Source organism: Vidua chalybeata, chromosome 6 (genome assembly GCF_026979565.1).
Source record: "Vidua chalybeata isolate OUT-0048 chromosome 6, bVidCha1 merged haplotype, whole genome shotgun sequence".
NCBI lineage: Eukaryota > Metazoa > Chordata > Aves > Passeriformes > Viduidae > Vidua > Vidua chalybeata.
The window spans coordinates 28,567,066-28,574,149 of NC_071535.1; the positions used below are offsets into that span (position 1 = coordinate 28,567,066).

General features: G+C 34.7%; 1 long non-coding RNA gene across 1 annotated transcript; it reads right to left on the reverse strand.

Moving 5' to 3' along the window:
• Positions 1-420: 420 nt before the first annotated feature.
• On the reverse strand, positions 421-3,886 carry LOC128790333 (uncharacterized). Its single transcript, XR_008431705.1, has 3 exons — positions 3,815-3,886; positions 1,206-1,327; positions 421-712 (listed from the first exon to the last, which is right to left on the reverse strand). It is a non-coding gene; the product is annotated as an uncharacterized LOC128790333 (long non-coding RNA).
• Positions 3,887-7,084: the final 3,198 nt, after the last annotated feature.

Sequence of the window (7,084 nt, forward strand, 5' to 3'; positions counted from 1 at the left end):
CTGGTTACCCTGCCTATAAATTACATAAAGCTGAAATATTCAGAGAAAAATGACAAAAAGCATAAACACGAAGAGGGTCCATAGAAAGTGCATTGAAAATATGAGTAGAAGGCACTGTGACAAAGGCACAGAAAACCATTCTTCTATTCATGTGCTCTCAAAGTATATCAGGATTTCTGATAAATTTAAATGGGTTTCGTCGCTGAAGCTTCTGTAAGATGAGATATACTTCTTAACCCAAAGGGTTAGGAAGTCTACTCATTATGTAGGTTATGATATTATTATCTAGCAAAAGTTTTTTACAAGTTTTTGGGGGCAACTGACACAGGCCATGATAGATGAGTCCCAGAGCACTGGAAGGAAGACAGACAGAACAGAATAAAAAAATTGTCTTTATTCTGTTTTTTCTTTTGCTGAGGTTTATTAAATTATTATAATTTTAGAAGTATACTTGATGTGTTTTTGCTAACACATTAAGATTCCATAGATTTCTAGATCATGTTAGTTTGATAAACTCCCTTCAAATTACTCTTTATTGTCAGATTTTCTTAATATTTTCCTCCTTTTAATATTTTTATTTCCTCAGATCCTTCTGTGAATTCCTTTCAGAATAATCAAAACTTCCAGTACAGCTTGATAAATGGAGTTACTTTCTAATCAAATCACTGTATGGTGGCCATGTTCTCCTCCAGAATGGCTTTTTCTTTAATTACTATAAAGGAATTAGAAATTTCTTTCAGTTGTTTCTCACTTTATTCAGTATACCCCTTGCCCAAATCCTTGCAATCCTTGAAATATTGTTGTTAAATCAGTATTGATCATCATGGCATCCTGTCACTGAGTTCATGGATTTTCCCACTGAATTTGATAAAACTTGTACAAACCTTTCAGAGAGCAAAATTCAGACCGATGTAAAAAAGCTTGATAAGTAATTATGAAAGCTGCTTCTTCTCAATTTTGCTTCACTTAAAAAAAATAAATTACTTTCCTCTGTTTCAGGCATCAGGAAGATTGTAAACTGTTAGTGTGTTTCATTGAGTGAATATCCACAGTAATTAAATACAAATGTAAAAGGAAAAAAAAAGAAAGCAGAGGGAGAATGTTTGTATGACTAATTCTTTCCTGAAATAGCACACTTCACACATCGTTATAGCTTTCTGTCTTCCACTGAGAAATAAAAGTACCAAACAGTTTTAATTCCTCACCTTTCTATTCACCATGAGGATATATAGATGGTGTCACTTTTTCCTACAGTGGTTATTTGTAGTGTCTCTTGCTGCTGCAGTCCTTTCTTTCCTTGCTTCTTTCTGTTAGAGCTATGATTCCTCTTAATGAAATTGGGGAATACAGTAAGTAATTTCAGGGGGTGATAACTTATGAAGGATCTTATTGAGCAAGCAAGTGCTAAGAAAGGTAATGTGTTAATAAAATTTTTGGATTTTCTATATTATGCAACTTATTAACTGTAATAAAGCTACCCATGACAGGTAACATTAAGTGTTTTTATATTTCTTCCTGGTAGATTGCTTACCATACCTTATACCTTTTAATAAAGAAAAGAGTAATTACACAGGTGAAAATACATGACATTGGAATATTTTTATGACTCAATAAATACAAAGGTAGAGGCAAAGTCCAATGAGGTCAATGCATTGATTTCTAGAAGGTCTTATAAAAAGACTTTGATACAAAAATGTCAGAACAATGGATTAGATAGATGTGGTGGTTTTGTTACTGTTGGACTTTAGGTGTTGGTTTCTTCTTTTTTTTTTTTTCCCCAAAAGAAACCCAGGGCCAAATTTGAGCATAGAAAACAATTTATCAAGATTTATCAGAATATTTTCAATCTCCCATATAAGGCTGACTAATCTCTATTAATTTCCAACTTTTTCTATCTTAAAAAATATTTCCTTATTAAGGAAAAAAAAATCAGTTTTTCTTCAATATGTAGAATATAACTGTTCTTCTGTATAAATAATTAGTCATCATAGCTGAAGCAAATATTTCAAAATTCAGTTGGTTTGACTTTCTGTGTATGAATTCCTATATTAATTTAATTTTCAGATAATAAAAACTGGTTCTGTTACACATACCTTCGCAATTTACTCCACAGTCTCTTATAAAATGGTACTTTTTCTGAAATTGGTAAATAGATAGAAAGACAGACACCACTTTAACAGTGATTAATAGAAACCAGTTCTATTAATCTCCTTAAATTTAATATTTAAGTACTAAAAAGGCAAATCACCTTCCCTTATAATTAATTTAAGAATTAGAAAACCTGGAAGAAAATTGAAATTAATAAAATAAAAAAGAATGCAAAATATTATGTATGGGATTATGGGGTTTAATTAAAATATACAGATGTTTTTCCTTGTTCTCATGCAGCACTTTGTGTTTTACTGGTTTTATCATCAGAGCACACTTCCATTCAGGGCTTACACATGCCTAAAAATAGAGGACCAAGCAAAAAAGATTTAGGATTTTATTTACTTTAGGTTTTTATATACTTAAGGATTTTCTAGAAGATAGTCTGGCAATCTCCTCACTGATATCTGAAGCACAGTAATAATCAGTTATTTCTGAAGTATAAATTTTTACCTCTAAAGATAAAAATTGAAATATTTCCAGTCATTTATAATGGTTCCAAACCAATGTCCCTGAATTCCTTTTTTTCACCCTTGTATTCCAGAATAACTAAACTCACTTGATAAATATCAATGATCTTCAAAACGAACTTGAAATGTTCTCATTTGAACTTTGACTTGTGATGTTGACTTATATCAACATGAGCAGCCCCTTATACTTTGTCTTGCCACTATGGTCAATAAAGCTTTTATGTAAAAAGGGCAAAATGCCACTCTTATTTGCTATATATGCTTCTATCATTTCTTCTTGTCTGTCATATTTGTCTACTTCACTCTCAAAACACGTTTTTACTGTTAGCGGTAAAAACTAAAGGGATGTTAGTTAGATTCTACTGCCTCACATATTAGCAGAAAAATAGTCAGATTTTAGTGACAATGACTGAATGATTCATTAAAGATTTTGATTTTCAGAAAGTGTTTGATAAAACAATGTTCTGAAGAAATCTGGAGAGCATAATTGCAAGACACCACTACACAAATGCAAAAACATTTCAAACTTTGTTCGGCTGGCCTGATGCTAAGCCCAGCGGAAGTAGTTTGAAAAGATTTTCCATTCCCAGTTCTAGAATCAGTACAATGAGCATGTTTGTAAGAGTGGATGGGCTAACCTTTGCTTTTCACCTTCAGCAATTAAATCACACTGATCAGGCTGAAGTACTGAAATTTTAAGCAATTCCTGGTGCAAATCAATCAGCGTATAATGAGACCACTGCGCTGTTCTCTTGCTGTTTTCATATGCCATAAGAGTATATGCTTACAGAAATTTGTAATTACTAAGTTAAATAATTCCTCATGGAAACCTGGTTTCTTGTACTGAAAACAATGTTTGCTTTTAACCTCAGTTAGGTCAAGAATGAACATATCGTAAAAAGACTTGTGTTTCTGCATATATCCAGATTGAATTCTTCAGCAATGGAGAAACTATCATTGAGAATAGAAAAATGACATACTCATCACAAATTCAAACCTTTTTAGAACCTAAATAGAGAGGAGATTTTGTTTCTCACTCTGGTCTCAGGCAGCTGGGGCGCCCGGCTAGGCGCTGCCTTTTGGTCAGACCGAAGCTGCTGCATGCATGGAGGCTCTAGGGCTAAGTGCTCAGGTGTGGGTACACGGCTTTCGTAGCCTTACACTGAGAGGAAGCAAAGCGATGAGAGAAGGCACACCTTGCCTGCATGGCTGAGAAGGTTTATTTCTGGCGTGGCTGCTGCGGTGGCTGGAGCGGCTGTTCCCAGGTGCAGCGCGAGGACAAAATGGCGCTGGGACAATGAAGGCATCGGGTTAAATAGGGGGCGGCAGACAGGGGCAGAAATCCCCCTTGCCCAATAGGGACAGACAACAGGGGAGTGACGTGGGACATAACAACCTGTGGGAACAAAACAGAGGTGGGTACAGTGTTCTGGGACAAATAGGAATGCAAAGGTGGGGTGATTGAAACAGAACTTTCAAGAAGAATCCTGGAGTGGCTACAAGATTGACATGGGAAAGCTCCTGTGGTAAGTAACTCGGAGCGAACCATCGTGAGGGGAAAATAGGGGTAACAGAGAACTGACTAACTAACATTTATTAAAATCCCTAACTGAACCAACCCTGCATACAACAGTGATCAGCCCATTGCAGTCTCCTGTTGTGCAAACATGGAACAGATCCAGAAATCCACTCAAATTTTCTTCCAAAAACTGATGTTTTGATTTCTCAGATTACAGATACAGGGCTCTCTCACATGTTAGCATGTGCTTCAGCACATTTTGAAGCAGCCTTAATCACACATTGCCTAAAGCCTACCTGGGTTATTTGCTAATTTCTAGCAACTGAATACATTTTTCCCTTCCAAATAGTGACTGATTAAATGTCAATAGATTGGAAGCATCTTCTCTACAATATGAATCTTTCAAGGGTCATGGCCTGTGAAAATTATTCAGTTAATGCTTTGCATTATTCTCTTCAGAATGCATTTCAAGAAACACTGAAAAAAGAAGGAATGGGAGAAGCTTTAAAATGTGTGTCTCCATTAATGTCTCATAGAATCATATAGCCTCTTTTCATTAAAAGATTTATAACTCAGAAGAGTGATTTCAAAAGTGCAAGATAAGATTATCTCCTGCTAGTCTTTTGCATGACCTTCTGCGTATGACCTAGGCCATAGGAGTCTTGGACCACAAAGACAACTTAGAGCAAGTACTCAGACCATTTTTCTTGAACTTTGCTGGCCACCTATGTCAGGTATACCTATCTCCACTAAAATTAGGAGTATATTAGGGGCATTGTAAGTGCTTCCAGAAGATTCAGAAGCAGCAGTCCAAGTGATAACCTGAGTGGAAATACAACAAAATTAGAAGGGAAAATTCTCATTTCAAACTCTAGCCTCCTCTCAGCATTTTTCTCCACTTCGACATAATTCAGCCTCCCTTTACTACAGAAGATACTGCAGTGTCCTCTTGAACATCGTATACTCTTTTCTAGTATAATAATAATATTTAATGTTCCTTTCTTGCACCAGCTGTGAAAAACAAAGGAAAATAATGATCTAGTCACAAATTTGATTCCTAAAATCTTTTTTGAATCAGCTAATATGTAAAAGAAGATTCTGTACTCTTGTTAATACACATAGATCAACAATCATAACTCTAATATTATGAAATCATAACGCTGGCCTAAAGGTCCAGAGGAATTTTTAATACCACTGACAAATCACCCAAGTTTCATGATATGTTGAAAATTTATCTTTAAATATTAGGCAATATCTATCTCCCATCATTTTTCTGTTCTACTCAGAACTCTCTAGTTGTATTCCTATAAACTCACAAATATACTTGAACATTGTGACTATATCAACTCCAGCAGGTTGTCACAGGCCCTTGCTCCTCTGATCCTCTTACTCTGCTCTTTCTTGAAACAATTTTCTTCTTCATTTTCATTTATCTTAAGCTTTTCAGCAGAAGCACTAATTTATGTAAGTAACATTATCATATCAATCTACTGAAAACTGAATACAGCTGACAGCTAATGAACTTTGTTCCAAATACCTTTAATACAACTGCAAAAACATAAATAAGTTTTTCTAAATAAGCAGAACAAGTTCACTTTTGTAGAAGGATTTTCTTTTCCATGTCCTGCTTTTTGTAAATAAGTATGAACACAGGGAGTAAAAGAAGGCAATGACTACCAGAGCACTGGATGAAGTGGATAGTATATTGAGTTTGATCTACCCATAAGCTTACATTTATATAACAAAGATAAGAACCAAGCCTAAAAATACTGTTGGTTTTGAAACAATAACATCTCTTTTTAAATTATGTATGTAAAAATGTATGTAGAATACCTCTTTGCAAACTGTGAGGTGTTATTGTGAGCTTGCAATATTTAATTTTTATTGAACAAAAATTCTAAGCTATTATTGAATAAAAGATAGGGTTTCAGTCTTCATGGCAACAACAGAAAAATAAGCATTCCCTGTGTGCCAATGTAGAAAAGCAGCCACGAACAAAAGTCATAAGCAATAACCATTTTTATCATCAGCTTTCAAATTCTTTCAATAAATGTAATCTTAAATATCACAGCATTGACATCGAAAGCTCTGCAAAAGATCTACACAAAATACATTTAAACTGGAAGAAATGGTAATGGACAACAATATGAAGTCTGAGAACACGTGAATTAATACAAAAATCTATAATTTTGGTATAAATCTGTTTTTAAGTGGACATGGATGATATTCCTACCCAAGCTCTGAAAGTATTTCAGTATTTCTAAAAGTGATTTCAGTCTAATCAGTCAATTGCTATCTTCTTCCCAACTCAGCTTCTGCTTCTACATTAAATCCCTCAATTTAACATAGAAAATTGCTACTTATAAGCCATTGTTTATTGGCAAGTCATTTGTCAGTCCTTCCATCTTCCTGTATAGCTTGGGAAACTTGGACGTGTGTTGTTTCAAATATCTTAAGATACTTTGACTATTTAACAAGGGCATAGAATTTCAAAAGCCTTCATCATGCTCCAGGATTCTCATTGTAAGAAAGGGGAGATGTAGCCATGCATCTCCTAACTGATACGTGCATGTAGTTAACTTGGGCTTGACATTACTATTTGATACTTGCAAAAGTTCTTGGCATGAAGTTTCCAGTCTGTTAAGGCCCCCTCACCAGAGAAAATTGCCTCTAAAATCAAGTTGTGAATGCCTATAAAACTCATCTAATGAAAACCAATAACTGGAATTTGCAGTCACACAAGTTCAAATTTAAAATAAAACATGTTGCTGAAAGAATATATTACTGGATTCTCCATTTGCTGTTGCTGCCTAATCAGTCTTCAGTCTCTGAAGAGGTATTTGGCCATAGTCTCTCCACTTATGCATTTTGCAAATTCATCAACCAATCTTACCATACCAATTCAAGTTTGCTACTAATTCTGGTGTTAATTTCCATGACTCCCACA